The 13,640-nt window shown below is 35.7% G+C and overlaps 1 non-coding gene across 1 annotated transcript; it reads right to left on the bottom strand.

The window, feature by feature from the left end:
- Positions 1–4,560: 4,560 nt before the first annotated feature.
- On the bottom strand, positions 4,561–4,667 carry LOC117934350. The gene has a single exon (XR_004654485.1). It is a non-coding gene; the product is annotated as a small nucleolar RNA R71 (small nucleolar RNA).
- Between the last annotated feature and the right edge of the window lie 8,973 nt (positions 4,668–13,640).

The raw sequence follows: 13,640 nt of genomic DNA, 5'->3' as shown, positions 1-13,640 counted from the left end.
CATAGCTTCTAGATGCCTGAGCTCACAAGATCCCAAGTCATTCATATCATCCACAACTTTAAGTTATTCATAACATTTAAAGCTCTGAGCTTATGACCCGAAGTCATTCATTTTATCCATATCATTGTTCTATTCATATCATCTAGATCCTTGAGCTCACAACCTAGACTCATGCATATAAAGGCTTGAGTGTATGATGTAGAATCATTATTAACATCCATAGCCCTAAGCAGTTCATAGCATCTAAAGGCCTTAGGTCATAGGAGATCGAGTCGTTCATATCATCCATAACTATGAGTTGTTCATAGCATCTAGACCCCTACTCTTATGACCCAAATTTATTCAGGTCAACCACAAACAACCTTCAGTTGTTGATAGCATCTTAAGCCCTAAGCTCATGACCTAGAGTCGTTCATGTCATCCACAACATCTAGCAGTTCATAACATCTAAAGGCTTGAGCTCATGACACAAAATCATTCATATTTTTCCTAGCCCTAATCAGTTCATAAAATCTAGGGGACTAAGCTCATGGGATCCCAAGTTGTTCATATCATACGCAACTTTGAGTTGTTCATAACTTCTAGAACCCTAAGCTCAGCACTCGAAGCCTTGCATGTTAACCACAACCCTGAGTTGTTCATAGAATCTTGAGGCTAAGACTCAGAGTTGATCATGTCATCCACAACCCTGAGTTTTTAAAAGCATTTAGAACCCTAAGCTCATGACCAAGAGCCATTCATATCAACCATAACACTGAGTTGTTCATAGCATCTAGAGGCTTAACATCATGACTTGGAGTGGTTCTTGTCCACCACAGCCCTAAGTTATTCAAAGCATCTAAAGCCCAGAGCTCACGACCTTGAGTAGTTCATGTCATCAACAACCTTAGGTAGTTTATAGAACCTAGACCCCTGAGCTCATGACCTGGAATCGTTCATGTCGACCACAATCCTTAGCGGGTCATAGTATCTAGAGGATTGAGCTCAAGACCCAAAGTCTTTTATGTCATCCATAACCCTAAGTTGTTCATGGAATTTAAAGCCATGAGCTCACAGCCCAAAGTCATTCATGTCAACCACAACCCACAAGTGTACGTCGCACGACCTGGAGTAGTTCATGTCATCAACAACCTTAGGCAGCTCATAGAACCTAAAGCCCTAAGCTCATGACCCAGAATCGTTCATGTCAACCACAACCTTGAGCGGTTCATAGTATCTAGAGGATTGAGCTCAAGACCCAAAGTCTTTTATGTCATCCATAGCCCTAAGTTGTTCATGGAATTTAAAGCCATGACATTACTACCCAAAGTCATTCATGTAAACCATAACCCACAGGTGTACGTTGCATCTAGAGCCTTGAGCTCATGACCTAGAGTCGCTCATGTCAACTAGCACTATGAGTAGTTTATAACATCTAGAGCCATGTGATCATGACCCGGAGTCGTTCATGTCATCCCCAACCTTGAGCAATTCATACCTTTGAGCTATTCAAAGAATATATAACCTTGAGTTCACGACCCAAAATCTTTCACATCAATCACAACACTAAGTTTTTATAGTATGTATAGCCTAGAGATCACAACCTATAGTCGTTCATGTCATCCACAACCTTGTGTTGTTCATAGCATATAGAGCCCTCAACTCACAACCCAGAGTCTTTCATGTGATCAACAATTAGGACTTGTGTATGGCATTTACAACCCTTAGCTCATGACCTAGACTCTTTCATGTCAACCACTATCCTGAGTTGTTCATAGAATTTGGAGGCCTTAGCTCATGACCCCTGTCATTTATGCCATCCACAACATTGAGTTGTTAAGAGCATCTAGGGCCCTAAGCTCACGACCTGGAGTCTTCATGTCAACTACACACCTACGTTGTTCATAGTATCTAGAGCCTTAAGCTCATGACCCGTAGTCGTTTATGTTAACCACAACCCTAAGTAATTCATAGCATCTAAAGCCATGAGCTCAGGACACAAAGTCTTTCATGTCAAACACAATCCTCGATTGTTCATAGCATCAAGAGCCCTAAGCTCATGACCCAAAGTCATTCATGTAAACCATAGCCTTAAGATGTTCATAACATTTAAAGCCCTGAACTCCTGACTTGGATTTGTTCTTATCATCGATAACCTTAAGTTGTGCATAGCATCTAGAGCCCTAAGCTCACAACTTGGAGTCTTTCTTGTTAACCACAACCCTGAGTTTTTCATAGAATTTAGAGGCTTGATCACATGAACTAGACTCATTCATGTTATTCACAACCCTGAGTTGTTGATAGCATCTACAACCCTGTGCTCACGACCCAAGGTCATTCACGTCATCCATAGCTTGAGCAATTCATAGCATCTAGAGGCTTGAGCTCATGATGGAGAATCATTCACATATTCCATAGCTCTAGGCAACTCATAAGATCCTGAGGCTTAAGCTCGTAGGATCCCGGGTCATTCATATCATCCACAACTCTGAGCTCTTTATATCATCTAGAGCTCTATGCCTTCAAACAGGAGTAACTCATGGCATCTAAAGCCTTAAGCTCACGACACAGAGTTGTTCATGACAACCACAACCCTGAGTTGTTCATAGCATCTAGAGCCCTAAGCTCTCTACCTGGAGTCTTTCACATCATTCATCGCCTTGACCTATGTATAACATCTAGAGCCCTCATCTCATGACTCAAAGTCTTTCATGTCATCAATAGCCTTAGGTTATGCATAACATCTAAAGCTCTAAGCACATAACTAGGAGTCTTTAATATCAACCACAACTTTGAGCTTTACATAAAATCTAGAGGCCTAATCCCATGACCCAAAATCATTCATGCCATCCACAACCCTGAATTGTTAGTAGCATCTAGAGCCCTGAGCTCATGACCCGGAGTCATTCATGTCTTCCACTACCTAGAGCAGTTCATAGAATCTAGAGGCTTGAGCTCATGACAAAGAATTTTTGATATCCACAACCTAGAGCGATTCATAACATCTATAGGCCTAAGCTCACAGGATCCCGAGTCGTCAATATCATCCACAACTACGAGTTGTTCATAGCTTCTAAAGCCCTAAGCTCGACACCTAGAGCCTTTCATGTTAACCACTTGATAAGTTGATTTAGAGCGACTTATTATCTATGATTTAACTTGATATTTCATTAGTTTAAGAGTAATTTTATCTCAACAATCATTATTTTTATTGTTTTAGGTCTCAAATAACTAAGAGTACGAAAAGGTAGCAATATGAGGCAAAATTAGAAGAAAAATATGAAGTTTGGGTAAAATGTAAGAACCGCCATGGCGGGAGCTCTCAAGTGTCGCGGCGGCCTCTTACATGACAATTTGCGTAACTTACCCGAGAGGGAAGCTTTGTGGTGGGAAGGACTTAAGCGCCGCAGCACACACATGTGGAAAATCATAGTTGGGGACCTGAGACAAAACTGCTACGGGAGGAGGAACTTGTCCGCTGTGGCACCCAAAGGAATTTCAGAAATCCTCGGGACCCGATATACTTAAATCTATAATAATTCCATAGATCTTAATTACTCCTTTAGACTTAAATTCACATAGAGATATGTTGGGTTAGTAATTTAAGGAGCAATCTAATATATTTCAAGAGAAAATATTGGTTGTCTTAGGGAATTAGATCTCCAAATAAAGCATAATAGAAATTAGGTCAAGCAATCAATTGCATGAAAGTGTTTGCAATGAAATCAAAAGCCCTATATTGTTAAATCATAAGAGTTTGAAATTATTTTCTTTAATCGTTTAATTTGTTTTCTTCTACAACTTTAAAAATTCAGTTGATCAAATAGTAGTAGAAATAATAAATTTTAGTAATTAGTAGAATAGTCCTTATGGGTTCGATATCCGTACTTAGGTACAATTATATTACTTGAACGATTCGTATACTTGCGAACCATCACATCAAGTTTTTGGTGCCATTGTCTGGGACTATTTGTTACTAATATCAATACCAGTTATTTCTGTGCTAATTTGATTTATTTTCTTTTTATTCTTACTGAATTGTTTTTCCCTTCTTAGGTTTTCTCAGTGTATGAGATGTACAAGGAGTTTGGACTTAGTACCAATCGACCGACTTTGATATCAACAAAACACTACGAATTTTAAATAAAAAACGCAAGCAACAAGTAATTCAAGAGGTTCCTACAATGGGGGATGAGAATCATGGTGATAATGAAGTCCCAAGCAGGGCACTCAAGGATTATTTTGTTCCTAATGTGGGTGTCTCAAGCATTCAAAGGCCGCCCATCCAAGCTAACAATTTTGAGATCAAACCGGCAGTTATTCAAATGATTCAATCTTCAGTTCAATTTGGAGGATTGGCCAATGATGATCCTAATCTACATATTGCATATTTCTTAGAAATTTGTGATACCTTCAAGCATAATGGTGTGACTGATGAGGCAATAAGACTTCAATTGTTTCCATTCTCTCTAATAACAAGGCTAAGACATGGTTAATTTCATTACCTTCAGGACAATCACTACATGGGATGAACTGGTTAACACTTTTCTTGCTAAATACTTCCCACCGGTAAAATCTGCAAAAATGAGGAATGATATAACTAACTTTTTACAATAAGATCAAGAGTCTCTTTATGAAGCTTGGGAGAGGTTCAAAGATCTTTTAAGAAAGTGCCCACACCATGGCTTACCAATGAGGATGCAAGTGCAAACATTCTATAATAGTTTGCACCCTAATACTCAGACCATGGTGGATGCAACAAGCGGAGGAACTTTTATTATTAAGACACCGGAGGAGGGATATCATCTTATAGAAGTGATGGCTAGAAACAATTTCTTGAATTCTACAGACAGAAATGCACAAAAGAGGACAACCGAGGTTCATGATATCGATGCTTTTAATAATTTGGCTGCTCAAGTTGTAATTTTAAATAATTATTTTAAGAAACTGAACGTTGCTGCCTTTTCTAATTTAGTTTGTGAAAATTGTGCAGGTAATCATCCTAGCTTGGAGTGTCAAGTTGGAGGCCCATATGAAGCAAATTCATTTGAACAAGTGAATTATGTGGCCAATAATCAATGTCAATACAATCCCAACTCCAATTATTTCAACCAAGGGTGGAGGAATCATCCGAACTTCTCATGGAGTAACAACGCTCATGTGCAAAAACCACCCTCCGGTTTCCAATCTCAAGAGAAGAAGCCAAACTTGGAAGAAATTTTCACCCAATTTATGGAAAAGACTAACGATTTTATTGATGATACTAAAGCAAATTTCAGGAATCAAGGTGCAAGTATTTTCAATCTTAAGCATCAAGTGGGGGAGATTTCTAAATTATTGATGGAGATAACTCAAGGAGCATTTCCTAGTATCACGGAGACAAATCCTATGGAGCATGTAAAGGCCATAACTCTTAGAAGTAGGAAGGAGTTAGAACAATCAAAGGAGGTCGAGCAACAAGCAAATAAGGAGGATACTTCAATTCCCACTCCTATACAACCATCTATTTCAAAATCATCATCTAATGTCATCCTATTTCCTCAAAGGTTGAAAAAACAAAATTTAGATAAGCAAATTTCTAAATTTATTGATATTTTTAAGAGCTTACATATCAATCTTCCTTTTGTAGATATGTTGGAGCAAATGCCGAAATATGTTAAATTCTTAAATGAGATGTTATCAAATAAGAGGAAATTGGTGGACAATGAGAAGGTGATGCTCATTGAAGAGTGCAACGCCATTCTTCAAAGGAAGCTTCCTCCCCAACTAAAAGATCCAGGGAATTTCACTATACCTTGCACTATTGGTGATTTTGATTTTGATAAAGTTTTATGTGATCTTGGTGCAAGTGTTGATTTGATGCCTCTTTCTATTTTCAGGAAACTTGAACTAGGGGAAGTGAAGCCTACTACAGTATGTTTGCAGCTTGCGGATAGATCTATAAAACAACCAAGAGGAATTATTGAGGATGTTTTGGTAAAAGTGGATAAGTTTATATTTTTAGCTGATTTTATTGTATTAGATATGGAAGAAGACCGGGAAGTTCCACTTTTATTAGGAAGACCTTTTCTTGCTACAGGTAGAACTCTTATAGATGTTCATCAAGGTAAGTTGATTTTAAGGGTTCAAGATGAACAAGTTACGTTTAATGTTTTTGAGGCTATGAAATTTCCATCTGAAGTTGATGCATGCTTTGCAATCACTTTGCAATCACTGTTTTGGATAGGGTGGTAGCTGAAAAACATTTCATGAAACTTTTCCTACTTCACCTTTAGAAAATTGTATAATGAATGGTAGAACTTTAGGAACTCTTTGTGATGATGATGATATAATTGAATGTGTTAATAATCTTGATGCATTACCAACTTATGAGTTTCCAAGAAAGTTAAAATTTGAGGAATTAGAGGCCATTCATGTTAACAATCATACATTAAAGAAGGAGCCTCGTAAACTTGAACTTAAATTGTTGCCATCTCATCTCAAGTATGCTTTCTTAGAAGATTCTAGTTTTTATCCTGTTATTATTAACTTTTCTTTGAATGATTTGGAGGAGGAAAAACTATTAAGAGTTTTGAGGGAGCATAAGAAAGCTATTGGATTGACTATTGATGACATCAAGGGAATAAGCCCATCAATTTGTATGCATAAGATCCTATTTAAAGAAAGCTACAAGCCAACAGTTCAACCACAGGGAAGATTAAATCCATCTATGTAAGAAGTGGTTAAAAAGGAGGTTGTGAAGCTTTTGAATGCAACTATAATTTATCCAATCTTGAATAGTACATGGGTAAGTCCAGTTCAAGTAGTTCCTAAGAAGGGAGGTCTAAATGTAGTGAAGAATGATAACAATGAACTTATCTCCACAAGAACGGTAACAGGTTGGAGAGTTTGTATTGATTACCAAAAGCTTCATGATGCCACGAGAAATTATCACTTTCCTTTACCCTTCATTGACCAAATGGTAGAGAGACTTTCCAGTCATGATTATTATTGTTTTCTAAATAGATATTCAAGATACAATCAAATCACCATAGCACTAGAAGATCAAGAGAAGACCACTTTTACATGCCCATATGGCACTTTTGCTTACCGACGAATGTCATTCAGTTTATGCAACACTCTGACCACTTTTCAACGTTGCATGATGTCCATTTTCTCTGATATGATTGAAAAATGCATTGAAGTGTTTATGGATGATTTTTCTGTTTTTGGTTCTTCTTTTGATGATTGTCTTTCTAATCTTTCTTTGGTTTTGCATCGATGTGTTGACACAAACTCGGTTTTAAATTGGGAAGAATGTCATTTTATGGTAAGAGAACGTATTGTATTGGGACATCGAATTTCTGTAAAAGGAATTGAGGTGGATCGTGCCAAGATAGATGTGATCGAGAAGCTGCCACCACCTATAAATGTTAAGGGAGTTAGAAGTTTTCTTGGTCATGTAGGATTTTATAGAAGATTCATTAAGGACTTTTCAAAAATTTCTAAACCTCTTTGTGATTTATTGGCTAAGGATGTAATTTTTTATTTTTCTAAAGAATGTTTAAATTCTTTTGAAACTCTTAAGTCTAAACTGATATCTTCTCCTATTATTGTTGTACCTGATTGGGACTGCCTTTTTCATTGATGTGTGATGCTAGTGACTTTGCTATAGGTGTTGTTTTAGGGCAACGGAAAGGTAAAATTTTTCACATGATTTATTATGCTAGCAAGGTTTTAACGGAGGCTCAAGTAAATTATGCAACTACTGAAAAAGAACTTTTAGCTGTTGTTTATGCTTTTGACAAATTTCGATTTTATTTGATAGGTTCTAAGTTGATTGTCTATACCGACCATTCAGCTTTGAGGTATTTGTTTGCTAAGAAAGATGCAAAGCCAAGGCTACTTCATTGGATCTTGTTGCTACAAGAATTTGAATTGGAAATCAAAGACAAGAAAGGAACAGAGATTTTAGTTGCAGATCATCTTTCTCAGATGATCTGTACCGACCATTCAGCTTTGAGGTATTTGTTTGCTAAGAAAGATGCAAAGCCAAGGCTACTTCATTGGATCTTGCTGCTACAAGAATTTGAATTGGAAATCAAAGACAAGAAAGGAACTGAGATTTTAGTTACAGATCATCTTTCTCAGATGAATCATGTGGAGCCTAATGAAGGAGTTGATGATGATATTAATGAAAGATTTCCTAATGAGTAGCTTTTTGTAGTTGAAGAAGCACCATGGTATGCAGACATTGTTAACTATTTGGTTAAGAAGATTTTGCCTCCTGAGCTTACTTATCAAAGGAGGAAGAATTTTTTCTCATATCTTAAGTACTATATATGGGACGATCATTTCTTATATAAGCAATGTGTTGATCAAATAATTAGTAGATGTGTGCCAAAAGAGGAGATGGAGAGTATTCTACATCATTGTCGTTCCCCTAAAGTTGGAGGACATTTTGGAGCTACTAAAACTATAGCCAAAGTTTTACAATTAGGATTTTATTAGCCTTCTCTTTTAAAACATTCATTTAATTTTGTTGCCAATTGTGATAGATGTGAAAGGGTTGGGAATATATCTAGGAAAAATGAGATGGCTCTAATAAATATTTTAGAAATATAATTGTTTGATATATGGGGTATTGATTTTATGGGTCCTTTTCCATTCTCTTATGCTAATCATTTTATTTTGGTTGTTGTAGATTACGTTTCCAAATGGGTTGAAGTTGAGGTGCTGCAGACCAATGATGCTAGTGTGGTGGTTAAATTTCTTAAGAAGAACATTTTTGCAAGATTTGATACACCAAGAGCTATCATAAGTGATGGAGGATCTCATTTTTGTAATAGTCAATTTGAGTCACTATTGGGTAAATATGGAGTAACACATCGTATAGCTACTCCTTATCATCCGCAAACAAGTGGTCAAGTTGAGGTATCTAATCATGAGCTTAAGCAAATTCTAGAGAAAATAGTTAATTCTTCTAGGAGGGATTGGTCAAGTAAGTTAGATGACGCTTTATGGGCTTATAGAATGACATTTAAGACACCTATTGGAATGTCTCCATATCAATTGGTTTATGGAAAATCATGTCATCTTTCGGTTGAGTTGGAGCACAAATCATTTTGGGTTGTTGAACTTTTGAATTTTGACTTACGAATTGCAAGGAAGAAGAGATTGTTACAATTAAATGAGATGGAAGAGTTCTGTAATAATGCTTATGAGAATGCTAAGATTTATAAGGATAAGGCAAAAGGATGGCATGATAAGCATATTCAAAAGCGCAATTTTGAAGTTGGTCAACATGTTCTTCTTTTTTATTCACGTTTCAAGCTTTTTCCCGGGTAAATTAAGATCGTGATGGTCTGGTCCATTCATAGTTAACAAGTTTTTACCATCAGGAGCAATAAAAGTTCATCATCTATCAAAGGGAACTTTTACAGTGAACGAGCAACGATTGAAGCAATATTTAGGAGGAAATTTTAGCACCGAAAGGGTGTCTGTTGTGCTTTCAATTCCAAAGTAGAAAAGTGGAGAAAGTCTAGCTAACAACTTAAATTTTAGCGTTTTTCGGGACGCAACCCGATTTATTTTGAGCAATTTTTGTTTTCAAATTTTCAATTATTTTTAGTTATTAGGATTTTTATTAATATTGTTTATTTTGTTTCAAAGTAATTTAGTTAGTGAATTTTTAGAGTTAATTGTTTGGTAGTTCAGGATTAATTTTTATTTTTATTTTTAACTACTTTTCCTTTATTTTTAGTAGAAAAAAGGGCTTTTTACATACGCAGTGAAAGGCGCTGCGGTGGAAGACATTGAGTGTTGCGGCTGACTCTTCAAACATTACTCATAAGAAGACCCGAGGCTAAACCGCCGTGATAGGTAAGGCTTTGCGCTGCAATTGTCACCCCCAATTGAATTTCTCTTGTAAAAATTAGGGCTTTTCACCGTGGCAGAAAGACTTGAGTGCCACTGCGCAATAAGTAAGTGGGTGTTTTAAAGGGTCATCTTCCTTCATTTTTCATGAACAATTTTTTTCATTTTCTCATTTTCTCTCCATTTTCTATCTATCTTTCGATCCTAATCATATTTAAACTCTCAATTCTTTGTTTTCTTTTGGGATTACTAATGGGTTTTAGAGATTTGGCAAGATTGAAGCTTCAGTTCGTGTCATTTTGGAAGGGAAATCACATATCCAGTCCGTCTTCTTATTGGGTCGCGATTTGGGGTGATTATGTCTACCTTTTTGCTGCAATTTGGACACTACTAACTGAGAAAGGAGCGATTTTTCGATGTGTCCCAAAAATTCATCAAAAAATGAGTTTTTCTTTTCCTTAATTTTTCCTTACCTTATTTTCCTGTGTTCATTGAGGGAAATGGAAATAATTAAGTTTTGGGGGAATGATTAATTTCTTTTGGGTTTAGCTAAGTTCAGTTAAAAATGTTTTCGAAACTTCTTGAATTTTTAGCATTATTTTTTTTTTTGTTCTTCTAGTTGATTCATATAGTCAATGATAATATATTGATTTCTATGATGCATGGTTATTGAGATGAATTTGATATTACTTAGATTTTGAGGATAATTTGGATGTTTGTTCTATTTGGATTTGAGATTCGATGTTGGTCTAGTATGGTGATTTTGATAACGATCCTATTTTGCATGCCTAAAGACATTTTATTTAGACAATTGTGGATGATTAGAGATCTCAACAAATTTTAGAACATGGTTGATTGTTACTCGAGGCGAATCATAGATTTTCATGTTACTTAGGAGACAATTTAGGCCATTTTTGGATCGTTTAAGCTTTTCTTACCTTACCTAGAATATTTTATCCGCTAGTTACCTATTTGAGCCCTTTTATATAATGTTAGCCTTATTTTTATTTCTTTAAGCCTATCTTCCTACCTATTTTAAGCCTAAACACTTATCCTTACCCTTGATGAGAACATTTACATGTTTGTTATTTATTTTGTTTGAGAGCAAAAATATTTTATTAAGGAGGAAAGGATGGAAAAGTGCATTGTTAACACTAGTAAAATAGAGAAATAAGTTTGGGGGTTTTGAAGAAAATAAATAAATAAAGAGTGTGCATAAAAAAAAATAAATAAATAAAAAAGAGGGGGAAAAAGAATGGCATTAGTGGTGAAATATGTGAAAAGTGTTTATGAGCACGAAAGAAAGAAAAAGTAGGAAAAGTTTCAAGATGATATGAAGTGATGTTAGTATTAAACGCTCTTGAGTCTGTTACATTTTGTTCAATTATGAGTGTTCTCATTCTTTGAATTTATCCTTTCCATTCTTTGTAAGCCAACACCTTAGCCTAACATTACAAGCTTATTAAAGGCCTTTTGATCTGAGGTAACATGACGAGTCTACATTAGTGGAGAGTAACAAGAAAGCTAAGCCTATGAGATTTGATATCATACATTACTTTTTAGAGGTCGACTTTGTCTATAATTGTTTTTGTAAAATTGTCTGGGTAGTAGAATTGATTGTTTAAAAGGTTGCTTACTTGGATTTTTCGGAAGATTGAGCGACCCTTCTAATTTTTGTAATGTTCAATAGATTCTTAACGGCTTTGTGCTATTAGTAATTTTTGAGACAATATTATGAATTAAACTTGACGAATGAATTTGATTTTGGAAGTTTGAGATGTTTTGAGTCTTGATTTAGTTTGTGATTTAATTGTGTTTAGGATAGTTTTAGGTTAGATTTTATTTTGTTTTTGCTTGAGGACTAGCAAAATGTTAAGTTTGGGGGAACTTTGATAACTCGATTTAAAGCAACTTATTATCTATGATTTAACTTGATATTTCATTAGTTTAAGAGTGATTTTATCTCAACAATCATTATTTTTATTGTTTTAGGTCTCAAATAGCCAAGAGTACGAAAAGAGAGCAATACGAGGCAAAATTGGAAGAAAAATATGAAGTTCGGCGAAAATGTAAGAACCGCCATAGTGGCCTCTTACGTGACAATTTTCATAACTTACCCGAGAGGAAAGCGCTGCGGTGGGAAGGACTTTAGCGCCACGGCACACGCATGTAGAAAATCATAGTTGGGGACCCAAGACAAAACTACTGTGACGGGAGGAACTTGTCCACCGTGGTGCCCAACGGAATTTCAGAAATCCTCAAGACCAAAGAATAAAGCGCTGCAGCGGGAGGCATTGAGCATTGCGGCCTGATATTAAAATTTTGAAAATTTTTCATTCTTATCTCATTCTATTCAGATCCAAATTAGGTGGGACGTTAGTTTGCGATATTGGGGCTATAAATAGACAAAAGTAGGGTTTATTTTGGGGATCTTGGAGACCTGTGAGAAGAAGAAGCTTAGAGAAAAAAAAAAAGGATTTGTAGATTTCTTTCTATTTTTCTAGTTTATTCTTCCATTTTCTTTATGATTGTGATTCAGGATGTTTGTTTTTCATCTTAACATGAACTAATTTTCTTTCTCTAGGGCTGAGATGTAGCTCAATCACGATTTATGTTTTTTATTAGTTTAATTTAATTCTCTGTTTTGCATCAATTTATTTGTGTATCTATTCTACACTTAATGCTCTCAATTTTTAAGGGCCTAAGTTTTGATTGAATTTATGATTTAGGTTGATAACGAGAGTTTTAATCTAAATTAGATCCATAGAATAGATTAGGTTAGAATGAATGAATAGTAAAGATACATTACCATGTTCTAAGAGATTAATAGTTAAATCTACAATAATTCCATAGATCATAATTACTCCTTTAGACTTAAATTCACATAGAGATATGTTGGGTTAGTAATTTAAGGAGCAATCTGATATATTTCAAGAGAAAATATTGGTTAGCTTGTGGAATTAGATCTCCAAATAAAGCATAAAAGAAATTAGGTCAAGCAATCAATTGCATGAAAGTGTTTGTAGTGAAATCAAAAGCCCTAGATCGTTTAAATCATAAGAGTTTGGAATTATTTTCTTTAATTATTTAATTTGCTTTCCTATGCAACTTAAAAAATTTGGTTGATCAAATAGTAGTAGAAATAATAAATTTTAGTAATTAGTAGCATAGTCCTTGTGGGTTCGATATCCGTACTTACGTATAATTATATTACTTGAACGATTCATATACTTGTGAACCATCACATCACCACCACGCTGAGTTGTTCACAGTATCTAGAGCCCTAAACTCATAACCCAAAGTCGTTCATGTCATCCACAACCTTGATTTTTTCATATCATCTAGCACCTTGAGCTCACGACCTGAAGTCGTTCATGTCAACCATAGCCCTGAGTTGTTCATAGTATCTAGACCCTTGACATCAAAACCTAGATTCGTTCATATCTTCCATAACCCTGAGTAGTTCATAGCATCTAGAGGCTTGAGCTCATGACGCAGAATTGTTCATATCATCCACGATGCTAAGTGGTTTATAGCATTAAGAGGTCTAAGGTCACGGGATCCTGAGTCATACATATAATTAACAACTCTAAGCTTTTAATAGCATCCAAATTCCTAAGATCATGACCCACAGTAGAGCATGTCATCTACATCTCTAAGCTATTCATAGCATCTAGAGCCTTAAGATCACAACCCAGAGTAGTTCATGTCATCGACAACTCCAAGTTGTTTATAGTATCAAGAGCCCTAACCTAATGACCTAAACACTTTAATGTCATCAACAACCCACACTTGTATATACCATG

The sequence above is a fragment of the Vitis riparia genome, chromosome 16, assembly GCF_004353265.1.
Source record: "Vitis riparia cultivar Riparia Gloire de Montpellier isolate 1030 chromosome 16, EGFV_Vit.rip_1.0, whole genome shotgun sequence".
Classification (NCBI taxonomy): Eukaryota; Viridiplantae; Streptophyta; class Magnoliopsida; order Vitales; family Vitaceae; genus Vitis; species Vitis riparia.
The sequence above is the reverse complement of the archived record's forward strand: the minus strand, read 5'-3'. Positions and strand labels throughout refer to the sequence as shown.